The 13,170-nt window shown below is 45.4% G+C and overlaps 1 long non-coding RNA gene across 4 annotated transcripts in view; it reads right to left on the reverse strand.

The window, feature by feature from the left end:
- LOC114017615 (uncharacterized) overlaps positions 1–11,750 on the reverse strand; it is a 29,222-nt gene extending 17,472 nt beyond the window's left edge. For 2 of the 4 annotated variants that reach the window (XR_008730887.1, XR_003562771.2), the window contains exons 1-3: positions 11,063–11,750; positions 1,757–1,987; positions 656–1,133 (exon numbers count right to left, since the gene is read on the reverse strand). This is a non-coding gene — a long non-coding RNA (uncharacterized LOC114017615). Of the gene's footprint in view, positions 1–655; positions 1,134–1,756; positions 1,988–11,044 lie in introns of all 4 variants that reach the window. The other 2 variants (XR_008730886.1, XR_008730885.1) reach the window with 2 other exon arrangements.
- Positions 11,751–13,170: the final 1,420 nt, after the last annotated feature.

Raw genomic sequence — 13,170 nt, forward strand, 5'->3', positions numbered from 1 at the left:
GGTTTCTTCTAAGACAGTCCTGAGCTTGTAAAGTATTTTTTTTGGAATAATGAGCAGGCAAAGTACAGCTTTTCAGCTGCCAAATAGAGATTTTAATGTATTTCCTTTTCAAAAAAATATTTTTCTCTGCCACCTCATCTTTGTTTTCCCTGAATTTATTGCAAATTTAATTTTGATCGCAGTAGGAAGGTTATAGGTGTAGCGGATGAAGGACCGTATTCAGGGTGTGTTGTACACGGAGCAATACCCTATAATTTTCACAGACGCGTAGGTGTCTGTGTCACCGCATAATTGCTTTGCTTTGTCTAAACCACAGGCCCAGCATCTGCCAACAGCCACAGAAAGAGGAGAGGGTGCAGAAGGGCAACTGGTCCCAGTGAGGCAGGCAGGGGTCAAACTGGGCACAGCCACACGCCACCCCAAATTAAACACCGAGGGGGTTGGGCTGACAGTGTGCCACACCGGCTCCAGCTGCTTTGGGATGGGAAAGAAAAAAAGTTTGCAAAATGTCCAGGAGTTTCAGGTGTATGAAAACCGCATTTTTGTCTAAAGAAACACAAAAGGTATTTGGCAGCTCTATCCAGAAAATCGTGCCCTCTAGGGTACCCCAGAGGAGGGGGATGTTTACACCGCTGCTTAGGTCCGTGGCACGTACCTGTAACATTTAATGCAGTCATCATAAATGCTCCCTTGACTTTCCCACAGGATAGCTTTACAGAGTTTTGTCTCCTCATAAGTTCTCCTAAAACGTCAACAGAAGTCTTCAGAAAAAAAGTATTGTCTGATGAAAAACACAATTTTTTTTTCCAGACAGGTTGCTTTGATTTAACAAATCACAAAGAAATGATTTCTACAGGAATGTAAGCTTTCATTTCCTCTCTATCAGAATAGATGGTTTATTATTTAATTTCCAAATGCTCTTTTAGCTCCTGTGCAGCTTTCTTCTGTAGCTACTGGAAATCAGCTGGCCTCTTACCGTATCAACCGTGATTTTAGATGTGGTTGCCTCAGTGAAGAAGCAACCGAGACCTTGGAAGGATAGGTCAAAGGGCTTTTATGGTAGGCAAACAAACCTTCTGCCATCTTTACGTTTGCATCATGGTAACATCGTTGTCCCCTGATGGCTCCAATTTCTTAAAGAAAAAGAAGACAAAGGTAGGAAGCCCTTCCAGCCTGGCTGCAGTCACTGGTTTCCTGAGCCCCCAGCCTCCCACCCTCCGCCAGGCGCACGGCCCGCTGCCAGGCACCCCCCGCCTCCCAGGGGCTCTGCACACCCGTGCCATCCTCTTCCTCGGGAGGGAGGAGGAGGGGGGGACAGGGAGCTTTGGGCCTCTGGAGCACTGACACAGAGCGCTCAGGGCAGTGAAAAATCGCTGAAACCCCCATCCTGAGCAACCAGAACAGCTGAGCGCTGTCTGTTCCGAGTCCCCGCAGGAGGGAGAGCCCCATGGGGGAAACAGGCCGAGACGGTGCTCATTCACACACCCAGGGAGGCCAATTCAAGATTACGTACATAAGCTTTTCATTCTCTCCGTTCATAACTTCCATTTACAGAAGGCTGTAACGCTGTTTTTCCTATTATTCATCCTGTTCTCTGGGCAAGACACTTTTAGGATCTCCTTCCTGCCTTTCGGTGTCGAGGGCAGACGGCGCTGCCTCTGGCCAGGCCTTTATCTTTTCCAGTCCTCATGCAATTAGTTTCAGACACCCAGCACAGAGGAGGAATTCACACACCCTTTTCCCGTGCATCACTTACCGCCCGTTCATCAGCTGGATCCTTTGTTGCCCATTCCAGTTAGTCTCACCAACAAGGTAACCGAAACCATGGTTCATCTGTTTAGGATAAACACCGTCTTTCCCGTTGACCTCTGTGAATTTCTTTGTGACAGCAGCCCGAGGGCAGTGGGCTTCCCAAAACCATATTTTGGGTCTTGCTGAGGATTTTGTGGCATGCCAGGCAAATTCCGCTCCAATCAAATAGAGGAAACTAAATAGGACACAGCCAAAAGTAAAACAGTTGCCGCCTAGCATCTGGACATTCCAAGCACAGCTTTCAGAAAGTCCCCCTTTCCCAGGTAATCTAACTACTTACACAGTTTTAAGAATACAAGAGGGTTTTGCCTTTAAAACACAGACTGGTTTAAATAGGGCATAGAAGAGAGGATCTCCTTGCTGATTTCACTCAACTTCAGATTAAGCCCGCCAGGAAATGCTGCCCATACAACACATTTATAGTCTTAAAATGACACCAGCTGATAAACTAGAGCTAGGGAGAACTAGGAGGAGTTTTGCCAAGTATGTTAAAATAAATAGAAATGAGCGGTTTATCTGGGCTTTACTAATCCATCAAAGAAAAGGACATAAAGCCTTTTCCAGAACAGTTTAGAGAGTGCTGATACATAATTTTCATTTAGTTTTAGTGAGGCTTGTCTATCTTCATGAAAGAGCATTGCAGCTCAGTTCTCACATACTTTGTTGGTCACCTTTACTAGGGACATGATGTCTACAGGACTGGATGGCCTCTTACCATGTCAGTGTCGCAGGTTTCTCATGGGGCAGCCCAAGTATGCATTCCCATAAAAAAAACCCAACACGTTCTTTGTGGCCCTGTAAGACTGAACATATCGCCAATCTCATCTGAGCCTCACACGAATAATATTTTAATACCATTAACACCTCAAGTGAGCATATTTCTAGCTAACAGGCAAGAAAATTCTTCTCCTGGGTTAGGGCTAAGGAATAGGCCTGTCTTATACCTTCACATCTAAGATGAAGCTTTTGGTCCACCTCAGTAGACATACATGCATTTTTTTCCATGCAAGATTCTTAAAAAATTCTGGTTTGCCAACAGATTGTGTAATGGCTGTAAAAGTTCTGTGCTGCCTGGGACCTCTAACTTAAGTGTATGTTTGAATTTAGATCAATTTTACACAGAAGCCAAGACTATATACGAATCCCGTAACTTAAAATGAGTTAACTTTTTTGCATTGTTCCCTCCCATGCATTAGATTAATTTCCTGATTTTCAGTTTCAGCAGTAAGCCTGTAATACAGTAAACAAACTCCACGCAAGTAATTTTGCACAAATAACAAATGGATGGGAGACAGAATCAAGATGAGACATTCAACCTGTTTGGCCTTTATGGTACATTTGAACTTCAGCCTCTAAGTGGAAGACCTTCTACTAAAACATATGCTGCAAGCAGATCCAGGTTGCATATTATTTATTTGCTTAGGAGAGATTAAATCTCCCGTAGGTGTTACTCCAAGAGCGTAGCTAACAGTGAAAGTCTTCTAAAATTATTTATCTCGGGCAAATTCGTTAATACAGTCGTATAGGATCAGCTTAGTACCTTTGAAGCCCAGTCCAAACCACACCGCACACCTATTCAGCAGCGCTACAGTATTACCCCAACCAGTGCCTGTCACCCAGCTTCACGTGAGCTGAACAAGAGATCCAGGGAACGTAAAACCACGAAGTGGAATATAGGCAGCTGCTTCGCATGCCAGGAACGGAGGGGTTTACTTGATAGTGGAAAAATTTATTCCACATCAGAAGCCCCAGAAATCTCACCGAACAATAAAAAAAAAGGTGGTTTAATACCCTGTAACTGCAAGCTCTAATAAAATGGGCTATCAAGAAGGCTAAATCACGAATCCTCACTGCCAGCCTGTATCCTGTGAGCCAAGACATCAACTGGTGACACATGCAGTGCACACAACCTGCCCCGCTGCCTCCGCAGGTTGGCTTACAGGGTAAGAGAAAACTTTTCCACAAGAGAAGAAATTAGCCTCTGCTTCTGTCTCTGTGCTGTGGTTGGTCAGGAAGGGATGGTAATTAATCTGGAGTTAGTCTGGGGACCCTGGCGTTCTCTTGCCAGCCTGCTGCACACTAAAGATACCGGGGTTTACATCCTCGCTAGCAGATCTCTCCCCAGTTAATATTCCACTTTACGAGGTTTCAGGCAGAACCTATAGAGTACAAGGCACTCCAAACACGGACCAGTCCCCCTACTTACTAATCACTATTCCTGGAAACCAAAGGCTGCTGGTTTGCCAGCTACGTAAAAAGAAATAACTTTATATTTTTTCTAAATAAATGTTTGATGACAATGCACAGTAACAAATAAACAGTTACCGCTTTTAGCTACGAGGCTGTGCTTGTCTCTAACTTTGGGAAAACTAAAGAGTCATGGGTCACTCCTCCTCGGACCTAGTGAAACTCAGACTTTCCCTGGAGTTTCCTGTAACCCATCAATTTGACAGTCCTTCCTGGAATATCAGTTTAACAATATCAGCCTGATTTTATGGAGGCTGTCATTTCCACTGGAAGAGAATTAAACACAAATGATCAAATTAGATGTTGAGTTCCTTTGGGGATATGGAAGTGGAATAACTTTCCTTATAGAAAAAATGGAACAGAATAGCTCAGTTGGAAAGGACGTACAACAATCATCTAGTCCCACTGCCTGACAGCTTCAGGGCTGACCAAAAGTTAAAGCACACTATTAAAAGCATTGCCCAAATGCCTCTGAAACCCTGACAGGCTTGGGGCATCAACCACCCCTCTTGGAAGCCTGTTCCAGTGTTTGGCCACCCTCTTGGTACAGAAATGCTTCCTAGTGTCCAGTCTAAACCTCCCACAGAGCAGTTTTGAACCATTCCCACTCATCTTATCACTGGATACCAGGGAGAAGAGATCAGAACCTCCCTCCACTTCCCCTCCCCAGGGAGCCACGGAAAGCAAGGAAGTCACTCCTCTGCCTTCTTATCTCCAAACCAGACAAACTGAAATTCCTTAGCTACTCCTCACAGGACATGCCTTCCAGCCCTTCCACCAGCTTTGCTGCCCTCCTCCAGACGTGTTCAAGTATCCTTCTTACATTGCAGGGCCCAGAACTGCACACAGTACTCAAGGTGAGGTCCCACCAACACGAAATACAGCGGGATAATCACCTCTTTCGACGGGCTGGCTACGCTGTGTTTGATGCACCCCAGGGTGGGCTTTGCCCTCTGGGCTGCCAGGGCTCACTGCTGCCACCCGTACTGAGCCTGCTGCCACCCAGCACCCCAGATCCCTTCCTGCAGGGCTGCTCTCCAGCCACTCCTCTCCCAGTTTATACCTGTGCCCAGCGTTACTCCATCACAGGTGCAGAATCTGGCATTTGGACTTGTTAAATTTCATCCCATTAATCATTGCCCAATGCTCCGATCTATCTAGATCCCTCTGTGAGGCCTCTTGTCCCTCGAGAGAGTCAACAGCACCTCCAAGTTTGGTATCATCAACAAACTTGCTAATGGTGCATTCAACTCCTGTATTTAGATCATTGATAAATACATGAAACCGAGCTGGCCCTAGAACTGAACCCTGAGGAACACCACTGGTCACCAGCCAGCTGTAGCCCCATTCACTACAACCCTTTGAGCCCTGCTGTTCAGCCAGATCTCAGACAGCTCACCTAGAGATGACCATGTACCTGCTCATCTCACAGTTGGATAGCTTGTCCAGAGGATGCTGTGAGGGACAGGATCGAAAGCCTTACTAAATTCAGAAAAATTACATCCGCACCTTCCCCTCATCCACTAGGCGTGTGCTCTAATCACAGAAGGATATTAAATTAGTTCAACAGGACTTTCCCTTTGGGAACCCGCATTGACCATGCCCGATGGTTGCACTGTTCTTTAAATGTCTTTCAGTAGTACCCAGTATGGTCTTCTCCATAATTTTTCCAGGTACTGAGGTTAGACCAACAGGTCTGTAATTGCCTGGGTCTTCCCTCATGCCCTTCTTGTAATTTGCAATAACCCTGGCTAGCTTCCAGTCAGCAGGGACCTCCCCACAGCACCAACACCTTTGGTAGATGATTGAGAGGGATCCTGCCATAACATCTACCAGCTGCTGCAGTACTCTGGGATGGATCCCACCAGGCTTCACGGACTTACGAACATTCAGCTGTTGCAATGGGTCCCTTACAATTGCGGTGTCCACTGAAATGGACAAGTCAAATTTCCACAACATGGAAAGCCACTGTACCTGCAGTCATGGTACTCTGACTCAGAGGACAGGGCAACCCAAGGTCTCTTGTTATTATTAGAGACTGAGGCAAAGAAAGCATTGAATAGCTCCACTTTTTCTTCATCTCTATTTTTCAGGTGACCACCCTCAACAAGTAGCAGTTCAGTGCTTTCCTTAGACCTCCTCATTTTATTAATGTACTTGAAAAAGCCTTTCTTGTTGTCTGACAACACTGACCAGTTTCAACTCTAGTTCAGCTTTTGCCTTCCATGCCTTCTCCCTGCATACATGGACCACAGCGATTAGATTCTTCCAGAGTGTGTACAATTTCCTTTTCCTTGGGAGGAATTCCCTGTTCAGCCAAGCTGGCCTCCTGCCCCGCTTGCTTGGTTTATGGCACAGCGGAATTGCCTCCCCTTGAGCTTCTCAAAGGTGGTTCTTAAAAACTGACCAGCACTCATGGACCCCAAACCCTCAAGAGCGGATTGCCAGGGTACTCTGCTAAATAGCTCCCTCAATAGCTTCAAATTTGCTCTCCTGGAGTCCGGGATAGCAACTCTGCTGTCCTTTTTCCCCATTACGCAGACAGTTTTAAACACAACCATTTTGTGGTCGCTGCGGCCAAGACAGCTACTTACCAGCACGTCTCCCATGAGACTTTCTCTATTCACAAATAACAAATCTAGGAGGGCATCTTTCCCAGCTGGCTCACTGGGTACAAGGAGTTATCTTTAGCAAACTACTGGAATTTCCCAGACTTGCTTGTCACAGCAGTATGGCGTTCCCAGCTGATGTCTGGGAACTTGAAATCTCCCATAAGGACAAGGATTACCAATCCAGATACTTCTCCTGATAGCACTGATGAGTTACTCTGCAGGCAATCATCCAGCAGACACCACTAACTACAACATCTGCTTCGTTTTCCACCCCCCTAATCCTCACCCAGCAGCTCTCAAACACATCATCCCTAACTGTGAGGACCGTACAGTTAGGGGTGTCCTGCCCTGCCTGTCCCTCCCGAGCAGCCTGCAGCCCCCCATCCCTGCACTCCAACCGTGGGATGCATCCTGCCACATCCCACTAACACCGATGACTGGGGACAGACCAGCGTTTCCAGACCCTGCTCATTTCTCATATTGCATGCGTTGGTGTACAAGCATTTCACATGAATAAAATAAGTATTTTGGTAAGCAGGAGCACAAAAGCTAAGGACTGCCATTTTAATCAACTATTGCAAAAAAGAACCTCCTATAGGCTGGCAGGGCAGGATGCGACTCACAACGTGACCTTGAATGATATGATGGCAGCGTTTCATTTAAATGCATAGACCCCCTCTTATTTTATACCAACAAGTAAAGGCGAGCAGTGTGCTTACTTCAGCCAGCTCTCACCAAAAACGTGCCAGGAGGGTACCACTGAGGCAGATGACCATTTAGCCTTGACTGGCAACCGAGGGTTGTCATGACCCAGTCACCATCTACCTGCCCCTTCCTTTTTGCATCTCTCCCTCCCTTGTGGGTCCTAACGTGCTGACAAACTTACTCTTTGAAAGACTTTCCAAAAGTCTAAGAATAACTCAGCCTGCCTCTGGGCAGGAGCTTCCTATGGGGATAGGGAAGGGACTGATGCTTATCAGATTCATATCCCCTGGAAAGAGGAGTCTGCTGTTGGTTTTTAATAAGACACTGTTCAGCAGCATCCCAGGACACAGATAAAATGACACAAGTTACAGAATACACACTGCATCACTGCTACTGCAGGACTTCAGCGTACCTGCGTTTACACAAGCAAAAGCAGAATGTGATACTATACTAGATCTCTGAAAATATTTCCATTATTTTTCTGAAAATGAATTGTTTTTCTATAATTAATTATTTCCCGGAATGAACCTCAACAAGTCCTGGCACAAAATGTTTCCTTTTTATCTTCACAGCTTTTCAGTAGTTCTCAGGTAAAAAAGGGAAAATGACAAAACATACATATAACCAAAAAACCGCACTGGAATAAATAACAAGGAAAGCTACAGTTTATGGTATTTACACAGAGCCTCTCAGATCTGGAAGTGGAATACTTTAAGACACTAACAGTGGAAAAAACAAGCAGTGCCATGAGGTATTTTTTCTGCTGGGGAGTGTATCACTCAGATAAAAGTCATATGTGAAATGCCAGGTTTGTTCAGCCTGCATTAGTTTCCTTTCTAATTATCTTTTCATCATGTTTACAATAACTCTGTTCTGAAAAAAAATGGGACTTTGTCGCACTTTTGGGCCTTTTATTTGTAAAAACATTTTTGACCCACTGTTTTTTTAATAAATCTTCATCTAAAGGATGAGCTGATAACTTAACAAAATTGATGGCAGATACTGGACTAACCACATCCTTCCAGCATGTTTGTCCATGGCTGAAGATAAATGGCACGAGGCCTTCCTTTGACCTGTGTTTCTACACCCTTCTTCAGCCCAAAGCAAACCTTTCTATTCACCGCCACGTCGGTATGAAATTTGCCCATAAGAAGCTACAGGCTTCCCAGCAGTACTGGGATCCACTGGGCGCCAAAATGTACATCGCTCAGTTGTTCCCAGTGCACTATGTATAACCCTTGGGCATGACAGCTTACAAAGGCAAGGGCAAGAGAACAGCCAAAAGGCCAAACAAAATATGGGATGGGAAAACAAATATAAAAAAAACAAAACAAAAAAGGAGCATGTGGGTAGTGGAAAAGCTGACACAAGAACAGAAGAGACACAAGATGGGGAAGATAGAGAAAGCATGTCTGTGGAGCCGCACCATTAAAGTCACCGTACATCTTGCTATCCTACCTGTACCAGCAACTCACCATGGCTCCCACTCCCCTTCCCCTCCCTATCACTTCTTTCGAGCTAAAGTGCACAGCTGCACATTCTGTTCCTCCCTAATGATTTCCAGACACATCCCCTGGATTCAAGCAGCAAAGGCTACAAAATAAGACAGTAATGAGCCGCCGACCCATCCCCACACGTACACACCTTGCCCTCCCTTCCACAGCGCTCTGCTTGTAGGAAATGAGTGGCAGCCACCAGAAACCATTAGAAAAAAACAAAGGATGGGACTTCACCATTTTGAAAGCAAGACTAAAAGGGTTCAGCCCTCACCATCCACCTCTGGACTGGGTCATTATATCAGGAGCAGTGCTCACAGGCAGCGAGGCAAACGGGTCTCGCCTTTTCCTGTGCAACTGCTTGGGAAGGGAAAAAGACATGCTGAGAAGAAAGTACTCCCAACTTTCTCAGGATGTGGGAAAGCTGACGGGCTCTGGAACCTTATTCTCTGGAGATTACGAAGCAGAAAGAAAACACACACTTAAAGAAAACACTGACAAATTTTAATTCCTACCCCCATGGGACAAAACAATTTTTCTTCCAAGTTATGGCAGAGAAGTGTCATTCCTAGTACTTTTCCTTTTCTGCACTACACTGCTTCAACCATATGTAGTACAAATAAGATGAGAAAGAAGAGCTAAACCTCCAGATTAATACCCAAAGATTTTTTCCAGCTTAAACCCACTGGGTTTACACACCTGGGTTATGTCACATCTCTCTCTTTTATAGGGAGACTGACAGTACTTTTCATATTGCATCTTCTACATCCACATCTCTTCCTCCCAGAAGAATCTGTGAACTGAAGATCTCCCTGCTGCCTGTGACAAAAGATTAAAATCTCTGATATGTAGCAAAAGCAGACACTTTCCTTCTGGAAGACAAGGTATCCTGGACAACCTGGACTTGCTGCACACACAGAGAGCTGCTGTGTGGCACAGGGATAGTTGTACTCCAGTAGCTGCTTGTTGGGGGTCCTTTAAGACGGTCCCAGGCCATGCAGACGTGCCTTCCTCTGGCTTTTTAAAGAAATGAAATTCCTGATGTGCCTTTTAGGGGTTTGGGCCTTCCTTTTTGTTTTTTGGGTTTTTTTGGGGTTTTTTTGTTGGGTTTTTTTCCCCCCCAACTTGAGCAGCATCTCTCTTTAGAAAGGGAGCAATTGCTTCAAGTGAGCACTTGAGAAGAGGAAGCCCTCTTTTTCTTAGAAGTAACTACAACTGTTCTAGAAAAGAAAGCTCCAGCCTGGAAATTATTACAGAGAAGGACCAAGCAAATTGCCCAGGACCTGCATCCCCTAAAAAAAGCGCCATGAGGAGCTGAGAGCACACAAGGGGCTGCTAGAAGGTAGCATGCAAAATCTGACGTGAGGCAGAAAAGCATGAAGTTGTCCGAAATCAAACCTGGAAGCAAGGATCCATCTACAAGGACAGCACAAGGTGGGAACAAGATGTACACATACCCTTTATTTCTGTCTGTCCACCTCAGTCTTCTCTTTCTAGAATGTGAAGGCTCCTCATGTAGATACTAACCAAAACCTACCTTTTTTAATTTAAATGCCACGCTGGTTTTCAGTGGAAGACCTTGCCTAGAGAAAAGGGCTACTCAGAGTAACGACAAAGCTGGAGTCATCTCAGGATCATGTCACAGAAGTCAGCAAATTGCACAGAAACTTAAGGACTAGTTGTACATGCATATGTATGTTCACCTTAAAACAGAGGATCAAATAGGACTACATGTGTCCCAAGAAGGAAGCTGGAGCCCTCTTCAAGGTTTTCTGCAAGAATGAAAAGTGACATTTGTATTTCCACGTTATTTCTATTTGACCCTATTATGTAGAGCTAGGTCATATCTAGGACTAAAGCCATATCAACAGAGATCATCTTGGAAACACGAGAATTCATGTGGGTCTAGTTTGGTGGCTTCTTTTTCTAGCACAGAAGCCAGCCAGCAAACCCACCAGTATTAGGTATCAGCAGTTCTGGCAACAGGCGAGCTCCTACAGGCAGCAGCAATCTGGAGAAGCCTCGCGTCAAGTTTCTGCACACTTGCTCTTCAGAGAGAGCAGCTGTCCTCGGACCTGCACTCCCCTCAAAATCCTCTCCATCACATAAAGAAGCGGCCTCCTTCGGTTCCTCTTCACAGTTAAACTCTTCCCTATAATCCTCCGTAATTACCGTAATTGCGTCTGCTACCTGCCATAGTTCCTCTTCTGCCCCACCGCCCGGTGTTGACGGCACCCCATATCACAGAGGGCAGGACCAGAATCGCTCCTCCGCCCGGGGGGGTTGGCTCCACCACCCTCTGTCTCTCAGGGCTCTGAAGACAAAGGCACAGAGTACTGCGGAGGTTGCTCTCAGCTCTTCCTTTAAGACAGTTCCTCTTCAGCCAAGGTGAGAGAAACCAAGGCAACTCCATTTTCAAATAGTTACTTGTTTGGAAATGTCACTGAGAAAAGAGATTCACAAAAAAAAAGCCAATCTCTACCTGAAGTCTCAGCGCAGCTTACTCAGCTTGTCGTCCACCCTAATCACCGCTCTGTCCCCTCTACCGCAGTCTCTTACCTTCAACCAGAGAAGCAAATCAGAGTTGGAAGATGCAGAATTTGACATGAAGTAGTGTTGCTCATGAGCTACCTATTCCTTTACATAAAATATTTTCATAGTAATTTATAAAGGTAAAATAAACCATTATGGAACACTTTAACTTAAAGACTTAGTAAACCTTGAAATACTTCCCTCACAAAATATTTATTTATTGCCCTGAAGGTACCTTCTACCATTTCAGTGAGTAAGGCAAAAACCCCAAGTGTTTATATTTACCCTATTTTTGGAAGGAAGACATCTGGCAGCAAAGACAGCAAAGTAATGTTTTCTTTTTTGACTTAACATTTTTTATATTCATCTTGTCACAGTATAAATAAAATCCTTATTTTTAAAATAGAACACACCATATATGTGCATGCCAGCAGAGAAGAATGATGTATAAACATCTAAATCATACGGTATCTGAACTAAGGCAGACTGTTTGGGGACAGGGCCATAGCGACAGCCCCACCGCTCCGAAACGCCCATCCAGGGGTATCTCTTCTTCGAGGAACAGCCCTAAGCTAATTATTTTCTCAAAAGGATCCGAATGCCTATAAATTCTAAACGTAGTTCAAAACCGACTCCCAAATATTTCAGCAGGGAAGGCTGACAAATGCGGACCCATACCAACAGTCGGACCGAAGAAACCTGTCACCGTGCGAGAGCTGTACCTGCCCTAACCCACCGCGTAACGGAGCGACCCCAGCACATCGCCCTTCTGTGCACGCAGGGCGCGCGAGGCAAGGACGGTAAGGCTGCTTCCACTATCCCGAGAGGTGTGAAACTACCGAGCCGAGGATTTATAGCTTGCGTTGAACAATTTGTCACATTATCCATCTAATACACATTAGGCTGATGGCAAATAAATTCGTGCTTATTGTTTACCACTTAGCCCCTCCAATTATCAGGAAGACCAGAAGAAACAATTGTGCGGTTTCTGGGAATATCTCCACTCTCGTATTAAAGTACCGACCTTCCAGCTAATATGGAGAAGCTTGGGGAAGGAAGACCTCGCAGAAACCTCACTTTAAACACAAGGGGAAAACATCCTGAGGGATGCTGCCAGGAAACCAGGGATTGTCCCATCGGTCCAGCTAGCTGCTCACACCTCAGAGGTTTCCACATCCGATCTTTTGCAATGGCTCTCTGCCTTTCCTGCTTTTGCGTAACAATTTTTCTAGATGCTAGGGCACCCATTCCACTTTCTAGGGCTAATTTTACCCCCAGGTTCTTTACATTGGCTAGATTAACGTGCCAAGCTGTGGCAGAAGGGAGTGGGAAAATATTCGGGCTAGCTGGCAGAGACACAGTTCCTGCTCCTGTGGGAACAGAGAGGATTTTTCCATAGGTGGGCATGCTGCCTACATACCAAAAAACCAAGGTATAACAAGTTCTTTATATCGACTATTAAGCACCACATTTATCCCATAGCAGAGAGTTTTGTCTTTCCCAAAAGTGACATCAGATTAAAGTTTCTCACCCAAATCTGGCCCCTGCAGCACTAACAGAGACCTGCCTGAAGGCTCGGAGCCCAGATCTCAGGTGACCCTGACAGCTAAGGCCAGCAGAGCGCTCAAAAAATAAACTCTTCGCAGCTCCAACAAGCGCTTCATAGGAAACACAGCCAGGAGGCTGCAGCAAAAACCTCAACCCCAGGTGCAAAACAAGGCTATGCTGAGTAACTCCTGCAGCCTGGTGCTGTGGGTCATCACAGG

Source organism: Falco cherrug, chromosome 2 (genome assembly GCF_023634085.1).
Source record: "Falco cherrug isolate bFalChe1 chromosome 2, bFalChe1.pri, whole genome shotgun sequence".
NCBI classification, from domain to species: Eukaryota; Metazoa; Chordata; class Aves; order Falconiformes; family Falconidae; genus Falco; species Falco cherrug.